Source organism: Panthera pardus, unplaced genomic scaffold, assembly GCF_024362965.1.
Source record: "Panthera pardus isolate Hobbes unplaced genomic scaffold, ASM2436296v1 HiC_scaffold_2, whole genome shotgun sequence".
Lineage (NCBI taxonomy): Eukaryota > Metazoa > Chordata > Mammalia > Carnivora > Felidae > Panthera > Panthera pardus.
Genome location: NW_026526765.1, coordinates 119,576,854 through 119,598,399, shown reverse-complemented (window position 1 = coordinate 119,598,399; position 21,546 = coordinate 119,576,854).

The following is a 21,546-nucleotide window of genomic DNA, read 5'->3' as shown; positions in this document are numbered from 1 at the left end:
ATGGTTTCACTCTCTTCTGATGACAGTCATCATAAGACTAGATCAAATAAAAGAACTAGGTGATAACCTTTTATATTGGTCACATTCTAACTCTGAGGAAAGATGCTGGGCATCTTGACTAGACAATAGACATATTATGGTCTTTGACTGGCCCTAGGAGATATATTGACCTCCTTGATAAAGCCTTGGTGTTTCTTGGTATAGAAATACACCCCAAGGTGCAGGTGTGTGTATGTCTACTGTGATTATACTGGAGGTGGGGTGAAGAAGAAGAAGGGAATGTTTCCTGAGTGGTTGATGTGTATTATAGTCACTTCACATGTGCTTATTGTTCATAATAACCCTGTAACTTTTGTCTGTTATCCTCATTTTATGGCTAATGTACAGAAGGTGTGAATAATTAGACTAAAACCCCAAGGCTAGCAGGTGCATTTGAACATCTGGTGGACTTGAACTTATGGTTGTCTGATATCATAGTCCATGCTCCTTCCACCACACCTTAGTACTTTCAGCTGGATTTTCAGAGGTTGACATTTCTTCTGACATTATCTAAAAGGTTATATAATTTTAAGACTCTGTATCAGTTATTATGATCACAAAATCTCTGTCCATTTATATAAATATTAGAAGAGAGATTTGTGAGGGTGAATGATACCATCTGGGAGGATGATACTCAGTGGGAAGAAGTAAAGTTTTAAACAAGTGGTTCTTAGACTTGAATGTTCATCACACTCACCTGCAGGGCTGGCTAAACTACAAGTTGTTGGGCTCCACCCAGAGAGATTCAGCGGGTCTGGGGTAGGGCCTGAGAATTTGCATTTCTGACAGATTCACAGGTGATGTTGCTGCTTCTGGTGTAGTGATTACACTTTGAGAAACACTGAATGATTGAATAGAGAATAAAAAAGACACCTGGTCAGAGGCTTAAATATAAAATAAGGATTGTATTCTCTATAGCTCCATATCCTGTGTTTTATAGGCTCCATGCTCTTGTTGTCTCTCACTTCCATGCCTAGTGCAATGTGGAAGCTATTAATTCTGGGAGCGGCAGAGAGATGGGTGAATGGGATAAAAGCAAGATGAACCAACTGGTGGAGAAGGAAGAGGAGGCTGTTAAGTTGGGGAATGAGACAGCAACTCTGTTTCTTGCCAGGATCCAGGTTTCCCTTTCCAGAGGAAAACTGACTTTGGCTCCAGCTTCTGCAAGGAAGGGTGGACTGTGTTACAGAGTGGTGCCAGGCAGCAGAGCCTCTTGGATCCACCCAAGGTGAAGGGTGTGGCCTTCAGCCAGGCCTCCGACAGGAAAGGTTCACACCACAGGAACTGTCTCTTGAATTGCTCAGTCATGCTTCTATACTGATGAGTGAACCAAGCAAGTTAAAGTTTTTCTACTAAACTGCTCCCCATGTGTCTCCCACCACTTTGCAAAAGAGAACAAAAACCAGGGAGGAGGCTCTTGGGACTCTACCCATAGTAGATCTGGAAACTCACCTAGGGAAAAAAGAGCCTGAGAAGTTTAAGCAATTTGCTTCACTACTTATTATCCAATATTGGACTTTGAGTCCGGAATGTAGTTTGAGGTAGATAGGGAAAATATTTTCTTCTTAACAGATTGTCCTTGGGCAAAGAAGAATGTCAACAAACCTAAGAAAAAGCTTTATCTGCAGTTATCTGCCACAGCTGAGGTGTTTGTTTTTCTATCTCTCTAGCTTCATATGTTGCTTTAGGTGAAAATAATAGTGATTAATTTCAGGCATTGTTGGCTTTGACTAAGTATTAGGTTTGCAAGATTCCTGCAAGGCCTTGTTTTCTTGGCCTTGAAAGAGGAATGTTAATGTTAGATGTTCTCAGTCATTTTGAGAAGCACTGTGATGTTCATTTATGTTTTTTAAACGTTTCTCAAACAGCTACTATGTGCCAGGCAATACTAGGTGCTATTAGTATGAGTAGTGGAAAGAGCATTGAGCACAAAGTATTAAGAGCTGGGTTTGAGTTTCTGCTCTGTAGCTGACTAGCTGTACGTCATGTGGCTTTTCAGGGCCTAAATTCTATCTGTGAGAGAGTCACACACTCAGCATACAGGGTTGCTGTGAAATGGCTTTGAAAGTCATAAAAGTCACGCAACCACAAAGTGGCATTCTTATAGCATTTGAGCCACCTTCACTTGGCGTTATTCACATAGACTTCATTGTATTGCCTGGGATGAGCTCAGTACCTGGCCTGGTATGGGTGCTCCATAGCCATTTGTGGAAAGAGGGGGAAAAGGAAAGACAAGAAGAAGGAGGTAAAATGAGTAGATCCTTGGCCTTTGCATTTCACTTTTCAGTTCCCTCGGAGCAAAGGTCCGTGATAAGGTGGTCAACTAATTGGTGAGGCAAGAGGTGAGTTATGCTATGGAGCTCCATTCCAGGTCAGACCTGGGCACTTGTCCACATTCTCTTTCTTAGTGACCACTGAGCCTTTCAGAGCACGTCACTTCCGAGCTGTGGCCTTTGAAAAATGAACACATTACTCCCACTCTACCCACCTCACGGGATTATTTTGAGGATCAAACAAGAGAGCAGATGTGACTGTGTACTGAAAATCATAAAGTGCGATATAGATAAGATGATGTCTTATTTCTACTTCTATTTGCACCTGCATCTTTTCAACAAAAGGTTTACAAGGAGGTTTTATATTATCTCGTTGGCTTGTGAGGGCCCTGCTCACTCATAAACTCAGGAACTAATTGTGGAGAGTTGAAAACAAGGTATTTTTAAACAATAAAAAAAATAGCCTTCCAAAACACTCTTAGGAGGAAGTCCACAGCAAAAACAAAGAGTAGCAGAAATGTTGTGAAAGGGACAGAAAGGAACCAATGGTCAATAGCCAGCAAGGAGGGCAGAGGGCACAGGCATTGGGTGACCAGGACACCTTGGCTGATGGTGTAATGATCAGAACACCCTCCCATTGTTATGGCAAAAGATTGATCTTCCTTGGGTGGAGATGGCCTCCTGATGGAGGTGATCCGTGGGACATCTGGGTCCTTCTCACTTTCTTCAGTGTTGGCATCTACGGGGCAAGGACCTCTGCTCTGTTAACTGCAACTTGAGCTGTGCCCTGCTCCATGTTTGAGCTTCAATAGCAGGAGCTCTTCAAATATCGATAGGGTCAGGTCAGGTGTACAAACAAGCAAAATTTGCAGGCAAAATAAGTAAGGAGTTCCAGACATTGGGCAAACTGAAGAAAATATACCTAAGCTTGAGGTAACAGCCTTCCAGTTAATTGAAGGCATTCTGGAATATGATCCAGTTTTTCTAGATCATCCCACTTTCAAAAAAAAGCAACACATCTGGATTTCCAAAGTGAAATCCCCTGCCTGTAAGTGCAGAAATACTATGCAGGGTCAATAAGGTATCTCTCTGATTTGCTTCTTTGCATTCTCTAGCTTAAACCCTCACATGTATCCCAAACACACTTCTATCAGTGGGTGCGAATTTCTCAAAAGAACCATCAGCATAAGCCCTACGTACCCTCTACTATCTCAGAGCACCCTGCCTGCCCTACTTTTAGAACAGTACTGTATATCTGCTCAGAATACAGGCAATATGGTACAGTGGTTATGAGCTGGAGATGTGGAATTCAGCCCTGGGCTTGAATTCCTGCTTTAGCTCTTCCGAGGCAGGCCTTCAGTTCTTATGTGTGACCTTGGAGCAGACACTTAACATCTCAGAGCCTTGGGTTTCCAAAATGACATGGCACTAACTACACTCTGTTCTTCAACACGGGTATCATGAGGGTTAAATGAAATATAAATACACTACTTTGTGCCACACCTGGCACGTAAGTGAACAGCGAACGAATGTTAAATATCCTCATTGATACTAATAAACAGTTTATTCGGTGGTTAGGTTTTCAAGTATTTTAGTTAAACTTCACTAAACATTCTTCTTTAAAGCAGGAATTCTCTCTCAGACTTCCAGTTTGTATCCCTCAGATGCCAGGCCTCTCCTAGGCTGGATGCTGCCTACCAGTGCCATCATGACAATCATCACCATAGCAACCACCATCAACATTATCAGCAGCAGCTCTAGAGCCACCATATCCCATACCATATGATGGCCCAATTCCTGTATTGGTGCTATCCGTGCACCGTTATAGCCGCTATCCGTTATAGCCTCACAGCAACTCTATGAACTAAGAGTTATTCTCCCTCTTTCCCTAGTTTATGAATGAGAACGACAAGGCGCTAAGGAATTAGACACCCAGCCCAAACCTACCACCCAGGAACATCAGGGCTAGATTCAGACCTGGGCTTGCCTGGTTCTGAAGCCTGAGCTCTTCCCCTTTCCCCATGCTCCTGATTACTTTGGGAAATGGAGGTTGAGGAAATTATATATCATGCAGCCGGTGTTGGACACATTGGTGTTTCGAGGTGTGTGTCTCTTTACATTTTGGTACATTGCTATCATTTTGTCTTTTTCAGATGGCAGTTTATTTACAACCAAGGACGGAGAGTCTCTTCACCCAAATGTCTCTTTGAAAGGTTCCAATTATGGTTTCGTTTACATTTCAGAAGGCTGGTGGTAGAGATTCACAGTGATGCTATCTGTGCTGTCTGCTTAGGTACAAAACACAGAAAAACCTCATGCTTGAGAGGATCGTGACTGGGGCAGGGAATGCCATGCCCCAGAGGAGGCTGGTACCAAATGGAGCCTCTAGCATGGACGCTGACCACCCATCAGTTCATGTCTTCCGTCGCGATTATTTCTCCCAAACAGGCCACTGTATCACAGACATACCTAGGAAGTTGTCTGTCTCATGTGACTACCAGAAGGTGGGTTTCTTCTTGGCCCTCATGTACAAACCCAGCCATGAGTATAACATTTCCTTTCTCACTCTCTGCCTCACCACCCAAGCCAAGCTAGTGGAACCACAGACGACTTGGAGTCAATCAGTCCACAATGAGAGAGCAGCTTCTGTGGGCAAGGTCCCATGCTGAGCACCAGCGAGGCGCTGAAGGTATGTGGTTCAGAACCTTGGCCTCAGAACACAGTCAAGCACTTCATAATGTTGAAGGGAGAAATGACATCAACTCTGTAAAGTGGGGCTGAGCATGGGGTGTGCTTGCTATCTGGATGCTGCCATGCTCTAGTGTGATTCTGCATTTTGAGTAACTGCATGGAAGCAAAAGAACTTTGTCAGCAGAGGCAACATACCACAGAGAGAAGCTTATCAGACACTGTCTGCCACAAACTTGCTCTGGACACTGGGGCTGGCTGCTTCGACTGGAGTCAGACTGGGCTTGTTTCCCAGCTTTGCCATGTTCTAGCTGTGTGACTTCAGCAGGCTGATGAATTCCTCAAGCCTCACTTTAGTTAGATGTACAATGGGGATGATAGTGAGTTTCTCATAGAGTCTCTAGGAGAATTGAATAAGACAATGTATGTGGAAGTCTTAACACCATGCCTGGCACATAGGGCTGAGTGTGGTGATGATAATGATGATGATGATGATATTAACATTATTATTAGTGTGTTCCAGGCTCTGCACTAAGTTTTATTCTGCTTTATAGCTACACTTCTGCTATAGATGACCTCATCTTCACATGACTTTAAATGCTAACTCCAAATTTATAGAAGTATCAACCCCTGTCCTGAGCTTCATACACACACACACACACACACACACACACACACACACACAAGCACACACACGTCTGTATTAGTAGACATATATAGGGGTTTGGGGGTGGGCAGATATCTAAACAAGACTTTAAAGCTTTCCAAGCCCCTCACCTGACTCCTGCCTATATCCCTGCCCCACCAAACTTTCTCCTCTCCCAGCTCAGCAATGTCAGGACCATCTTTCCAGAAAGCTTGGAGTCATCCTTGATTCTGGTGTCCCACTCTTCTCCAGTTCCTCCAGAAGCAAATCCAGGTGGCTCTGTTTTCAAATACATCCAGAAGCCAACGACTTTTCACCACCTTCACCACATCCATGCTGGTCTCCCCTCCCTCCCCCAGGTGACTGTGAACAGATGACTGTGAACAACCTGTCACTGGGCTCCCTGCTTCAGCACATGAGCCATATCACTGCCCTTCTTGATACCTCCAATGGCTTCCCATCACCCCAGAATGAAACCAAATTCCACACAGCCTTCAAGGCTCCTCAGCTCTGGCTCACAGCTGCCTTGCCAGCATCACCTCCTATCACCTCCCTCCTGTCTCACCAAGCTCTGTGCTGAGCGTGCTCCAACTCAGGGGGCCCTGACACTTCCTGTTCCCCCCACCTGCCTGGAATGCTCTTGCCCTGCATGTCCACATGGCTCTTCCCTTACCTTCTTCAGATCCTAGCTCAAATAATGCCAACTGAAGAGGTCTTCTACGTCTATGGAATAAAGGAGAAACCCCATCTCCTGTCCTCCATGGCTCTCTCACCCTTTATCTTGCCTTATTTTCCATCACAGCACATATCCCCCTTTGACCTATCATATATTTTTGTTACTGTTGTTGCTTAGAAGGTGAGCTCGACGTGAGTTTGTGTTGCTCACTGTTGAATTCTCATGAGAATAGTACCTGGCACAGAGCAGGCAATCAAATAAATATTTGTCTGCTTAAGAAGGAAGGAAAGAATGAAGGAAGAAACATTACAGACTTCATTTTTTCCTATTTCTAAAGAGCAGCGGTTGAATTAGATGCTTTCTGAAAGGTCCCTTCTAGCTCAAACACTTATCACTCTGACAGGTCAGTAGACTTCTAGCTGGCTCTCAGCTCCTATGTCTCAGCAAGGCCAGATCACTCAGAAGACTGAGGTGCTTCCTCACAAACAAATTAAGCCATTTATAATCCCAAGTCTCACGAACTAAATCAGATTGTCCTTGAAAAGACAGTCTTGAGCAAATTTCAAACCTCCTCCCACTTAACCCCAGTGCTGATCATTTTCCATCTGCCTACTTGCAACCCTGCCTTTCCTGCCATGCATTTCTCTACCCTTCTCTGTGTCCCAGCAGACTGATCCATGGGCTACCTAACTTGGCTCCCTAGCTTGCTGGCTTTGCTGATTGGGTTTGGCCAATGGAAGAGGAGACAAGAAGAAGAAAGGGAGAGGAGCTGGACTATTTTGTGACTGCCCCTTCTTCATTTCCCCACTGCCAACTGGCCACACTTGCATTGACCACAGCTCCTGCCAGGCAGCTCTGTCCTCCTGCTCTCACTAGGCTCCGCAACACCCTTGCCTTCCCTTCCTCTTCAGCTCTAGGGTTGGAAATGTCTCCTTGCTGTTCACTGGCAGTCCCTGAAGCTTCCACATCCTTTGTGGGATCCATTTACCATATAAATAATTCCTTTATCAAACACTCTTCGATGAAACCCTATGAGTGGAATTCTGTTGCCTGCCTGCCAAGACCTTAACAGTAATGAGTGAATCTAGTTCCCTTATACTTTGAAAGTCATAGAAGTTGAGATACATGATATTTTGTGAGGAAACACATGAGGCTGTATGTGTGTTGGCCCTGGAGTTGTTTAGAGCTGTGCCTACAGGTCTCTTACAATTTGGAGAGAAATCTTTGTGTTCGTTTTGCTTGGTTCAGTTTCCAGCCCCATGAAACAAATACTTTCAGGGGGAAATGTCCACAGATGAATACACAATGGAAGTTCCTCTGATACATACCCCAGGGTGAGGACAGAAAAATCTGGCTGAGTGGTACTTAATTCTAATATTCTTACTGCTCAAAGGAAATGCCTCACTCAGCCTCGTTACTGTACAGGTATGAAAAATCACTCTGCATGCCTTTCTTGGGAGAAGAGTTTTGAATTCTTTACTTTATCTTTATTCAGAACAGTTCCACACATTCCTGAAGAATCAAGCCTTAAATCCACAGAGCTGGGTGATGGGGAAGTGGCAGGATGCCAGGAAACATATTATCATGTGTGCTAACCCTGTTTGACAAAACAGATCATTTTAAACCTAAGCAGATTACATTTTAAAAAAAAGCAAAGTGAAGCATAATCATAGAGACTAAGCACGGAGAATGTATAATGAGACCATAATACAACCCCCCCCCCCCGAAAAGAAAAGAAAAGAAAAGAAAAGAAAAGAAAAGAAAAGAAAGAAAAACTATGGGAAAAATATAAATATGTAGGAGGAGCAAAAGAGTTAAAGAAGAAACCAGGTTAATATTAAAGTAAAATGTTTTATTCTTTTGGCTTTACACTTTTGCTAGGCATAGAAACATATCTCTGAAGACATGTGTATTTATTTCCAAATAAGATCATCCAGCTAATAAAGGCTATCCAGCCATCACCACAATAAAGAATGAGCTAGATTTCCACATGTGGTAACAGGAACTAAATTCACAAATGTGGAGTTGTGGCTGGGAAAAGGTTTATAAACTGGAAGGTAGAAGTGATTTGTGGATGCTTACTGTACCTTTATAGCCTGCTGAACACACACATCTTTAGAGACATGAAGGATTAGAGTTCATTAAATAGTAGGTTCTGTTACTCCTACCAGAGTGAAGGAAGAGGAGAACAGAGGCTGAAAATCAGGGTGGATGCCTGGTGAGGGGAGAGTTGCTCTTTCTAACAGACCCTTTGATTTACCAGATGCAAGGCACCAATAAGCAGTCTTATGTGAAGCTCACAGCAGATCTGTGACTTGGGCTGTGGCCAGAATACACGTATTATCTTATTTCAGTAAAGCTCTGACAGGACCCTGTATTCTGAGATGAACTCTTTGTGTCCTGCTAGTTAGCAAGGCCCTAAGAGAATCTTCCTGAACATTCTGAAAATGACTCTTTATGCTATTTCTGTGTTCCTCCTTCACCAATGTCCACAGGGTGCATTGCGCTTAGGACTTAGTACTAACAGCTTCCTTCTCTAAGAAAACAGACATTGTCCTCCTTTTCCCAGCAAACAAAAGCTACATGGCACATTATATTTCTTCTTTATTTTCTCTTACGAGTTCATGTAACTTATGATCTTTCTCTTTTTGTCTTGGTGGACAGGAATCTCTGTGCAAATGCAATAATATTCAAAGTTAAACATTTTTTTTAACCGCAAGAAAATTTCTTCAATGCAAATCTATGCAGGTGTCCAAATATAAAACAGACATATGAGGTGCTATTCTGAGTGGAGCAGAGACAGAAAAGCTTACAAATCTGGCCCCTTCTCACCTTTCTCCTTCCTTGATGTTCTCAAAGTCACCTCTAAGAATCCTCTGAGGGCAGATAGAGAGGGTTTCACCAACAAGACCCAGGAATCACACACCACAAAAGAAAAGATTGATAAATTTGTCTGTGTTAAGTCAGTTTCCACATTTGTTTTAAAAAAGGCACCCAAAATAAAATTGAGTAAGAAATCAACTGGGAGAAGATGTTTGTAGTTCTTATGTTTTCGATTTTTATTAATTTTTATTTATTTTGAGAGAGTAAGTACACACACCTGCACACACGTTGGGGAGAGGGGCAGGAAGAGAAGGAGAAAGAGAATCCCAAGCAGGGTGTGCACCATCAGGACAGAGCCAGACAGGGGACTCCATCTCACAACTGTGAGATTACGACCTGAGCTGAAAACAAGAGTCAAGACACAACCACCCAAGTGCTCTGATACTTGTAATGCATAAATGAGCAAAGAATGTGTTTCTGGATTATGTAATGAGTGGCAAACGAACCAGAAACAGACAAACCTTTCAATTAAAAAAAATGGACAAGAGATATAAATAAGAAATTTCTAGAAGAGAGAAATTGGCCAGTTAAGATATGGAAAGATGGTCACCCTCACTAGGGAATTATAAGTAAAAGAACAATTCCATAACTCTCAGGGAAATGTTTTAAAAGTCTGATGATAATGACTGCTGTGACGAGGTAGGGAAATTCTGAAGTGCTGCTCTGGGCGGGTCAATCGGGACAAGTACTTTCCAGAACATCTGGCAATGCCAGGAGGTGTGAAGCTGCAGAGACAGACGTGACCTCTGTGGCAAGAGTTCTCTCCGAGATGTGAGTGACAGATATATAAACTAGAGACAGTCCCCACATGCGCACAGCAATACCTGTATGAGAGAGCTGATTATGGCAGTGTCTGTAATGGCAAAAAACGGGGAGACATGCTAAATGTCTATTAATATGTAAATGAGCAAATAAACTGTTGTGAATTCATTCAATAGAATGCTGTCCAAACAGCTAAAACAAATAACTTAGATCTATAGATATCAATGTAAATAAGCATGGAGACCAATGTGGAGTAGAAAAGGCAAGTTTCAGAATGCAAAGTACAGCACATTACCGTTTGTAAGGCTGAAATACCCACACTATGTAATGCGATATGGGTATGTGCATATGTAGTAACAATGCAGAAACCTGAACAGGGAGCATTTCCACCACTTAGAGAAGAAGGCTACCTCTGAGGAAGTAAGGAGGGGATGAGAGCTGGCCGGGCACCTGGGGGCTTACAGCATATCTGGGCTATTCTGTTTTGATCTGAGTAAAATATGGTAAGATCTATTACATCTGATTGATGGGGATGATGGGTAAATTGATTTTTGTCATCTTAGTCTCTGTTATATATCTTTGAGAATTAAAAAACATGTTAATGTTTATTTCTGAGAGAGAGAGGGAGAGAGAGCGAGCGAGCGAGCAGGAGAGGGGCAGAGAGAGAGGGAGACACAGAATCTGAAGCAGGCTCCAGGCTCCCAGCTGTCTGCACAGAGCCTGATGTAGGGCTTGGACCCACAAACCATGAGATCACGACCTGAGCCGAAGTAAGACACTTAACCAAACGGGCCACCCAGGCATGCCCCCCACCCCAATTTTTTTGTTTTTGAGAGAGAGAGAGAGAGAGAAACTGTGAGTGTGAGTGGGGGAAAGGGGCAGAGGGAGAGAGAAAGTGAGAGAGAGAGAGAGAGAGACAGAGGGAGGGAGAGAGAGTCAGAGAGACAGAGAGAGAGAGAGAGACAGAGAGAGAATCCCAAGCAGGCTCTATGCTCAGTGCAGAGTTGATGAGGGATTTGATTCCATGACCCTGGGATCATGACCTGAGCCGAAATCAAGAGTTGGGTGCTCAAATGACTGAGCCACTCAGGCACCCCTGAAATCTTTTTATAATAAAAATAATAGATTTTAATGAAAAGTACTGTAATTGTGAAATCAAGTAACCTCAGCCATGATTTCTGGTGTGATTTTTTCCCTTTCACAATCCAACTCTTGATGTTCTACCCTGAGTGTAAAGGTCTTGCTATACATGTGCCCCAGTCTCTCTGTGTTTTTAAATGAGATGATGCGTGTGAAGATTCTAGCATGGTGTCTAACTTGAGGCGCTTGTGCTTGTTTATAGTCACACCATCCCACTTGAAAGCCGTTCTGCAGGAGTATATGGTACACAATAAATGGTATGTGTTAGGGGAAAAATCCACATCCAGGCTCATTCATGTTGCTGGATTTCATTTCCTGTACTTGTAGGGATGGGGTCTTGTTTCCTTGTTGGCCTCTGGCTAGGGTTTTTCTCAGCCTCCAGAGGCAACCCATATTCCTTGGTTCATCACCCCTTCATTTTCAAAGCCAGCAACAGTGGGTTGAGTCTTTTGCATGTGTCATGCTCTTCATGCCTCTTCTCATTGATTCTTTTCCTCCTCTGCTGCTTTTTTGGGCCTATGTGATGACACTGGACCCATTCAGATAACCCAGGATAATCTCTCTGGCTTAATTCCATCTGCAACATCCCTTTTGCCATGGAACATAACAAAGTCACAGATTTTAGGACTAGGATGAGGACATCTTTTGGGAGCCATGATGCTGCCTACCACACCTCCATCCAATTATTTTGGGAACAACAACAATTTAAAAAGTAATGACAGGGTTACAACAGACAAAAAGGAAGCCTCATAAGTCCTGGGCCCAGGAAAAGAAATCAGGCAGTCTGACCCCAAAGCTTGTGTTCTTAACCATTATGCCACTGCTAAAGTGCTTGAACTACAAATTCTGCAATTTGGAGAGAAACAGATTGTTGTTTTTGTTCTGATTTTCATTATCCCCTGCTAATTTCCTTGTGGTATTCCAAAACAGGAATGATGCTTAGGATGGATATGGAGAGATGGGGCTCGAAAGTCCTTTTCATTTAGAGAGAAAATATGAATATATTTTTACTCACATGACAGTGACAAAGACATGAAATTAGGGTCTTTTGTATGTCACTTATCCATATAGGATGGGACATAGAATCAAACATAAAAGCATTAATCATATATCAAAAATAGATGATTTCAATAGACTGATTACCAGCAATGAAATTGACTCAGTAATGAAAAACTCCTAACAAACCAAAGTCTAGGAACAGATGGCTTCACAGTGAATTCTATCAAACATTTAAAAACGAGTTAATACCTATTCTTCTCAAACTATTCCAAAAAATATAAGAGGAAGGAAAACTTCCAAATTCATTTTATGAGGTCTGCATTACCCTGATACCAAAACCAGATAAAGACATTAAAAAAAGGGAACTATAGGCCAATATCTCTGATGAACACAGATGCAAAAATCCTCAACAAAGCATTAGCAAACCTAATCTAACAATACATTAAAAATAATTCATCACAGTCAAGTGGCATCCCAGGATGCCATGCGGTTCAATATTCATAAATCAATGTGATACATCACATTACTGAGAGAAAGAATAAAAACCATACGATCATTTTAAAAGATGCAGAAAAAGGATTTGATAAAATACAACATCCAATCATGATAAAAACCCTCAACAAAACAGGTTTAGAGGGAACATACCACAACATAATAAAGGCTATATACGAAAAACCCACAGCTAACATCATACTCAATACCGAAAAAATGAAAGCCTCCTCGCTAAAATGAGGAACAAGACAAGGATGTCCACTTTCACCACTTTCATTCAACATAGTACTGGAAGTCCTAGCCACAGCAATAAGACAAAAAGAAGGAATAAAAAGTATCTAAATTGGTAACAAAGAAGTAAAACTTTCACTATTTGCAGGACATGATATTATATATGGAAAACCATAAAGACTTCATAAAAAATAACCTACTAGAACTGGTAAATAAACTCAATAATGTTGCAGGATATAAAATCAATGTACAGGAATCTGTTGCTTTTGTCAATACTAATAATGAAGCAACAAAAAGAAAAATGAAGAAAGTAATCCCATTTATAATTCTACTAAAAATAATAAAATACTTAGGAATAAACTTAACCAAGGATATGAAAGACCTGTATTCTGAAAACTATACAACACCAATGAAAGAATTTAAAGATGACACAAACAAATGAAAAGATGTTCCATGAACATGGATTGGAAAAACAAATATTGTTAAAATGTCCATAGTACTCAAAGCAATCTACAGATTTAATGCAGTCTCTATCAAAATACCAAAATATAGCATTTTTCACAGAACTAGAACAAATAATCCTGAAATTTGTATGGAACCACAAAAGACCCTGAATAGCCAAAACAATCTTGAAAAAGGAAAACAGAGCTGGAGGCATCACAATTTCAGACTTCAAGTTATACTACAAAGCTGTCGTAGTCTTTTTGATGGTATGGTATTGACACAAAAATACACTCACAGATCAATAGAACAAGTTAGCCCAGAAACAAGCCCATCAGTATATGGTCAATTAATCTTCAACAAAAGAGGCAAGAATATTCAATGGGAAAAAGACAGTCTCTTTAACAAATGTTGGGCAATCTGGACAGCAACATGCAAAATAGTGAAACTGGACCACTTTCCTATACCATACACAAAAATAAACTCAAAATGGATTAAATACCTAAATGTGGTACCTGAAAGCATAAAACTCATAGAAGAGAGCACAGGCAATAATTTCTATTGTACCAGCTGTAGCAACATTTTTCTAGATATGTCTCCTGGAAATAAAAGGAAAAATAAACTCTTGGGATGACATCAAAATAAAAGTCTTCAGCACAGTGAAGGAAGCAATCAACAAAACTAAAAGACAACTTACTGAATGGGAGGAGATATTTGCAAATGACATATCCAATAAAGAGTTAGTATCTAAAATAAACAAAGAACTTATAAGTCAACAGCCAAAAGACAAATAATCCAATTAAAAAATGGGCAGAAGACATGAACAGACATTTTTCCAAAGAAGACATACACATGGCCAATAGACACATGAAAAGATGCTCATCATCACTCATCATCAGGGATATGCAAATCAAAACTACAATGAGATACAACCTCACACCTGTCAGAATGGTTAAAATTTATAACACAATAAACAAATGTCGGTGAGGATGTGGAGAAAAAGAAACCATCATGCACTGTTGGTAGGAATGCAAACTGGTGCAGCCACTGCGGAAAACAGAATGGAGATTCTGCAAAAGTTAAAAATAGAACCACCCTATGATCCAGTAATTGCACTAGTGGATATTTACCCAAAGAATACAAAAACACTAAATAGGTGAATTAGATTAAGGAGTATACATGTTGTGATGAGCACCAGGTGTTGTAAGGCAGTGTTGAATCACTCAATCATACACCTGAAACTAATATTACATCATGTATTAACTATACCAGAATAAAAATGAAGAACTTAATAAGAAAGTATTCATTATAGAAAAGAGTCACAATGTATAAAGTGAAAATATTTGATTATAGAATAGAAATCAACTACAATTGACTGAGCACCCAGTAAGTACTAGGCACTGCACCAGGCACCTGGGATATAAAGTGAATAAAACAGACACTTCCCTGCCTCCAAACTTGCATTCCATAGGTTGCTAGGAGACTGACAATAAATAATAGGCACTGAAAATAAGTAATTATATAGCATGTTAGAAAGTGGTAAATGCTTTGGAAAAAACAGAACAACATAAGGAAGGTTAGGAGTCGGGGGAGATGGGCAGATTTCACTCTGAAGTTGGATGCTCAGATAGGATTCATCAAGAAGGTGACATTTCAGCAAGCATTTGCAGGGGGTGAAAAAATTGTCATGTGCTTGAGAGAGAGAGGGAAGGCCAGAGTACTTGCAGTGGAACTAAGCAGGGGAATGAAGTAGGAGAGAAATCAGGAAGCAAAGGGGGGACAAAATATTTGAGACCTTCGCTTTTGCCACTGGAGTACTACGATATGATTTTTGTGGATTGGTGTGGCTGCTGTGTTGCAAATAGACTATAGAGGGCAAGGTGGATGCATGGTGGCCAGTAATCCTGGGGAGGTCTGGACCAGGTATTAATAACTGGAGAGGCTGGACTCTGGCTCTATTTTCAATATAGATGTGCTGCTGGATTGGTTAGACTTGAGCAAAAAGGGATTCCATCTCAGTTGATGGAGAAGATTGAGGATGGAACAGATTTGGTAGGGATGGGAGTCAGTGGAAGAAGAAAATAAAGGTTCACATTGGACACGTTGAATTAAAAAATATTTATGAGACATTCAAATGGAAGTGTTGAGTTGCCTGTGTTATGAGTCTGACGTGCAGGGGAGAGGTGTGAGCTGGAGATAGAATTCTTGGAGTTGTTAACATAAGATTAAAGTCATGAGTTGAATGAGATCACCAAGGGAGGGAGTATAAAATGAGAAGTAATGGAGTCCCTGGGGCAATCCAACTTTGCAGAGAAGATGAGTGACTAGCGATGGATACTGAGGAGGAGAGCCTGGGAGGTAAGAAGAAAACCAAGAGAGAGTGGTGTCCTATGAACCAATGTCAAAGCTCAATATCGACTGTTGGATTTAGTAACAGGAGGTCACTGGTAACCATGAAGAGAGCTCTTTCAATGGCTTGAGGGAGTGGGGGATATATGTCTGGACTGGATTCAAGACTTCATGGGAGAGAAGGAATTAGTCTCCAAGAACAGACAACTGTTTTTTGGAGTTTGATTGCCAAAGAGAGTAGAGAAATGGGCTGTAGATTCAGGGGATTTGGAGGTTATTAGTTTTATTAAAGGTAAAAGAAGTAATGGCATGTTTGTTGGCTGATGGGAATGACCCAGTATAAAGGAGAGAGTTCTGAGGATGTAAGAAAGGGAGGGAAGAAATGCTGAAGCATTGTCGTTGGGTAGCTAAGGGGGATTGGGTCAAGTGCACATAAGATGAAGGACTGGCTTTGGATGGAGCTTTGGATGGTCTCCGTCCTGTGGGGCTGAGGGACATGGACTCTTGAGTAGTCCTAATATTTCCTGGTCAGAGAAGGTACTTCTCTTACCATGAGGTCACCGCATCAGCAGCTGAAGTGTTCACTGTCTGGGAGGCTGGATTCTTTTGGTGAACTCAACACTGCTTTTGGTAGAACTAAGCTTCCCTAAGGCTTCTGTTTTTGTTTGTTCTTGTTTTTTTCCAGGAAAAGTTCAGTCAGCAGGTTAGAAGAGCTAACCTCACTGGGGCAAAGGTAGCTATCTGATTCCCTTCTAGACCCATGGCTGGAATATTCAAAAGATAGAATAGGCATGTACTTAAAATCCCACCAGCAAAGCAAGGACACTAGAAGAGAGGCATGGGGAAGGAGGGGAGAAAAGAATTCAAATCAATTGAATATATTCAGCATCTTGCCATTCATAAAGCCAAAATGAAGTCATTGTGATTTCTGCATGTGTGCAAATTTTATATTTTTAGTTAAGCACTTTTTTTTGTTTTTGATTAGAGAAGGGAGAGCACCATCATCAGTCCATGCTTATGACTTCTAAACATCATAATTTAGTCCTGTTTATTTTTATTTTTTAAATTTTTATTTAATTTTAATTTTTTTAGAGAAAGAACACAAGTAGGGGAGTGAGGCAGAGGAAGACAGAATCTGGAGCAGGATCCACACTCAGGACAGAGCAGCCCAATGTGGGGCTCGATCCCACGACCCTGAGATTATGACCTGAGCTGAAATCAAGAGTTGGGCACTCAACCGACTGAAACACCCAGGTACCCCAGTGTAGTCCTATTTAGACCAGCTTCCTATGAGATGAAGAAATCCATAGCCACAGGTTATACCCCAGACTATATAAACAGGTCTTTGCTAAGTGCCTGTCTCAAGGGGAACTGAAAAAGCACACCTGTAGCTCAGCTTTAACTCATCACCTCTACACAAATAATAGGAAATGTATATCCTAAAATAGCAGGACAAATGGCACATGTTCAGTCTAAATAAAGCTTTTTCTTTTATAAAATCCAGTCGCATCAAAGCCTAATGCAACTCCAGGTCTGGCCACGTGGCTTCACAAATGGCATCTAAGTTCATGGATGGGTGCCTTTTGCTGTTGACACAGGAAACACATCTTTCTCTATGTGACGCTCTTAATGAAGTCACTTCACTTGATCACGCATCTAAACACTTATCATCTTCTTTCCAAACTACATTCTCCAGAGAAGGGTGGTGGGGCTGGACAGTAGACATGCTTTTCCTTGATGAGAAACCTTTGGGGAGATGGAATGTGGGTCTAGGAAAGAGGAGGGTAAACATGAGGATACTGTCAGAGGAGAGAAAACAGAGGGGGGCAGCTGAGCGGTAAGGGAGACCAGGAGTAAACTCGGTTCACCATTGTTATGTGCTATAGCAACAAAGAAAACAATTCTTGCCCTTGAGTAGCTGATGGTTTAGAACGGGGATTCTTAACCTTTCGAGTCATACCTGTTAGATAATATGTCACATGCTCAGCTCACTCATGTTATTAGTAAGGAAACTTCTGGACTGTGACACTGATAAGAATCTCTCCCCCTCTTCCTCCAGTGCCTTCTGTGTGGGGGACATTCCTGCCCGCCTTCTCATCCCCATTTCACACCCCCCCCCCAGGGCACAGTAGTCATGGGGTTAGGTTGCTACTAATCCATTCCTAGCTTGAGGAGTAGGCTCCATTGACTTAAGAAAACCTGTGAACATTCTGTTTGCTCAGAGGAAGGCATGTGACCTGTGTTTCCCTGGAGAGAAAGATGGGACTGTGGTTGGATGCTTGGGGTGGAAGGCTGGGAAAAGGAAGAGAAGCTTTCTCCTAGATATAGTGCAGTGTGGATGTGAAGCCTGGGACTGCTGCTGTCATTTTGCTACCATGAGCAAAGTAAGCTAGAGGCAAAGCCAGCACAACTCACAGAATTGCAGATTAAGGGGGCTGGAGCCATATACAAACATGTCTGAAGTCCACACAACGGTGGACCTATCAAGTATCTATCTATCATCTATCTATCTGGTAGGAGCTAATATATTCTTTTTATTATTTAACCCGGTTTGAGTTGGGTGCCGGCAACATGTTACCAAAAGCACTGGTACACATAACAAGTCTTTCAATGTTGTGGCTAGGAACTTCTGGTTTTGAGGAAGTTCAAATGTGTTACTAGTTGGAGAAATGAAATAGGTCATAATGTGCTGATAATTATAATTACTATATTATTGTACATTATATACTTCTATCAATTACATATATATATATATATATATATATATATGTATATAATATACATATATAAAACCAGAAAGCAGGGGATAGCATTTAGTAAGATGTCCTTGCATAGGAGAGCTGGTAGTGCTTGTGGTAGGCAGCATAGGAGACAGAAGACAGAAAAAAAATTCCAGATAAGAAAATATTTTTATTTCCTAATTGGCTTTCAAATACTACCACCTCACACCTGTCAGAATGGCTAAAATTAACAACTCAGGGACAACAGATGTTGGCAAGGATGCAGATAAAGGGGATCACTTTTGGACTGCTGGTGGGAATGCAAACTGGTGAAGCCACTCTGGAAAACAGTATGGAGGTTCCTCAAAAAATTAAAAATAGAACTACTTGTAGTTGTACTACTAGGTAATTAACCTAGGTGTTTATCTAAAGGATGCAAAAATGCGGAATCAGAGGGGCACATGCACCCAAATATTTGTAGCAGCACTATCAACAATAGCCAAATTATAGAAAGAGGCTAAATGCCCATCAACTGATGAATGGATAAAGAAGATGTGGTGTGTGTGCGTGCGTGTGTGTGTGTGCGTGTGTGTGTGTGTGTGTGTATACACACACAGGAATATTACTCAGTAGTGAAAAAGAATGAAAATGTGTCATTTGCAACATCGTGGATAAAACTAGAATGTATTATGCTAACCAAAATAAGTCAGTCAGAGAAAGATAAATATCATGATTTCACTCATATATAGAATTTAACAAACAAAAGAGATGAACATAGGGGAAGAGAAGGAAAAATAGGATAAAAGGAGAGAGTAAGGCACACCATAAGAGACTCTTAAAATCAGAGAACAAACTGAGGGTTGTTAGAAGGGAGGTGGGTGAGGGGATGGGCTAAATGCGTGATGGGCACTAAGGTGGACACTTGTTGGGACAAACACGGGGTGTTATACGTAAATGATGAATCACTGGGTTCTACTCCTGAGATCACTTTCCCACTATATGTTAACTAACTTGGATTTAAATAAAATTAAAAAAGAATAAATTGATTTTAAAAAGGAAAACACAACAACAACAACAACAACAACAACAACAACAACAACATATATAGAGACTTCCTACAGGAGTCTTCCAGTCACAAAGCTCCCATTCAGAAATGGTAATGGTAGAGGAATGCTCGTACAAGACAAAGCCCCTCTGGGTGGCAGGTGGTAGGTATGAACAGAAAGCACTAAACATTGCCGAGGGAAGCTGATGACCAATGCTGCTGCTTCATTACAGCCATCTCGGAGGCCTGGGGTATTGAAGCAGCTGGTGGATATAGTAAACATTTGGTCATTAGCAGGAAAACAAGTGTTCCAGACACACAGGCAGCTTACTTTGCATTAATGCAGCATATTTAAACTAGCATGCCAGAGGGATTTCCAGAGAAGGTGCTACCTGCGGATCCATCATTATAGTTGAATGAAATAAGATGTGCCAGCTTTGCCTTGTCCTCAACTAGAAAGTTCATGTCCTTCTTTTAGGATCCACTCCCCTCCTTTCATTTTTCCCCTTTCCTTCCTCTTGTGTGTGGATGTTGGCCTTTATGTATAGATTCTCCTCTTATACTTGAGATCATTAAGTGATATGGGCCTTGGATATGGTTTTTGCAAGTTCAGCCTGAGCGGCTCTAGCAGTGTCTTGAACTTGACTGCAGTCGGGAAATTTTAAATATTTCCTGGATCGCCTCAGTCAGCTCAAGAGTCAATGATAAAACATATCCTGTAAGTCCTGTATACAACGTGTAGGTAGAGAAAAGACAAAGCAGTTCTCCAGCTGTTTAAATAATGAGCATGGGATTCCCTTCAGGGGGTTCCTTTGCATTGGAGAGAAAGTTAAGGCAGGAGGGAGTGGGCAGGAAGGTTGCAGGATGCCTGGAAAATTAAGCGGGAAAGAAGACAGCGTGGTGGTAGGAAACCCTCTGAGCGCTAAGAGAACAGATCCTGGGAAAGACCCTTGGAGTCAAAGCAGAAACTGCTCTGATCTTCGTTTCCCCACACACAGCTTTGCCAGAATCTGAGACAGCTGCAGGAAAAGGAAAGAGTAAAGTGGAAAACTCAAAAGAACAAAACGAATGTGGTTTTTCTGTCTCAAAAATCCTGCATTTATCTTGCCGTTTTTCGAATGGAGATGGGCCATGTCACCTCTGTCAGGTATGTGACTGGGTAAAGAAAAAAAAATACATTCTCTCCCCGGTTCCAAACATTCACATTTCCAGGGTACCGCAGGACGAGCAAGCTGGAGTCTCTCCACTCGATACAGAGCTTTACTCTATCTCACAGCTCTGTCAGGGAACCAGCCTACCTTCCTTCCCTCTCTCTTCTTCCCTCTCTTCCTCTCCCTCCCTGCCTAGGGCCATTGATTCAAGCCACAGCTCAGAAAGGACTGACAAACGTCAGGCACCGTGATAGGTGTTGGGGATACAAAGGGAGCTAAAGCATCATTTCTGCCCCAGAGGAGGTCATTCCCTAGTTGAGGAGCTGCAATATGAATACATCAGTTAGGATATGGAAAGATGAGAGCTCAGGAGAACACAAAACGGAGGGAACCCGAGCTGGCAGTGGAGCCTAGCTAAAGTAGAGTAGGGGACCGCTCACCAAATGCCTCTGCGGAACCAGAGGTAACTTCCCTTATCAGCTACCAGGAAGTTCTGGTATGAAGAATAACATTTTAGCTGGCAAAGACCCACTCTCATGCAGTGGCTGGAGGTGTCGGTATTGCCCATTTTTCATTTTCTTTCATGTACTGTTGGTTGGGGATGAAATTGGTATTGGTTTTTGGTTTTGGTTTTGCTTTTTTACTGAGGAGAGGGACAAGTAATTTGGTCATTTTTCTATCAAAATAAAAAACGGACATGCACATACACTGCAGTGCCTGCAATCAAGGAATCTTCCCTCAGATATACAAGGATAACAGTGTGAGTTCATTACCACATTGTTTATGGCAGTAACAAACTGTAAATAACCTAAATGTCTAATTATAGGGAAATGGTTCAATCAATTCCAGAATGCTGTATAGCAGCTTAAAAGAATAATATCGAGCTCTACATACTGAATAAAAAGAGATTGTTGAATAAAAACAACATGCTCTAGAATAACTTATATAGTATGATACCAATGATAATTTTTAAAAGCCCTTCGGCTCAGGTCATGATCTCACAGCTCGTGA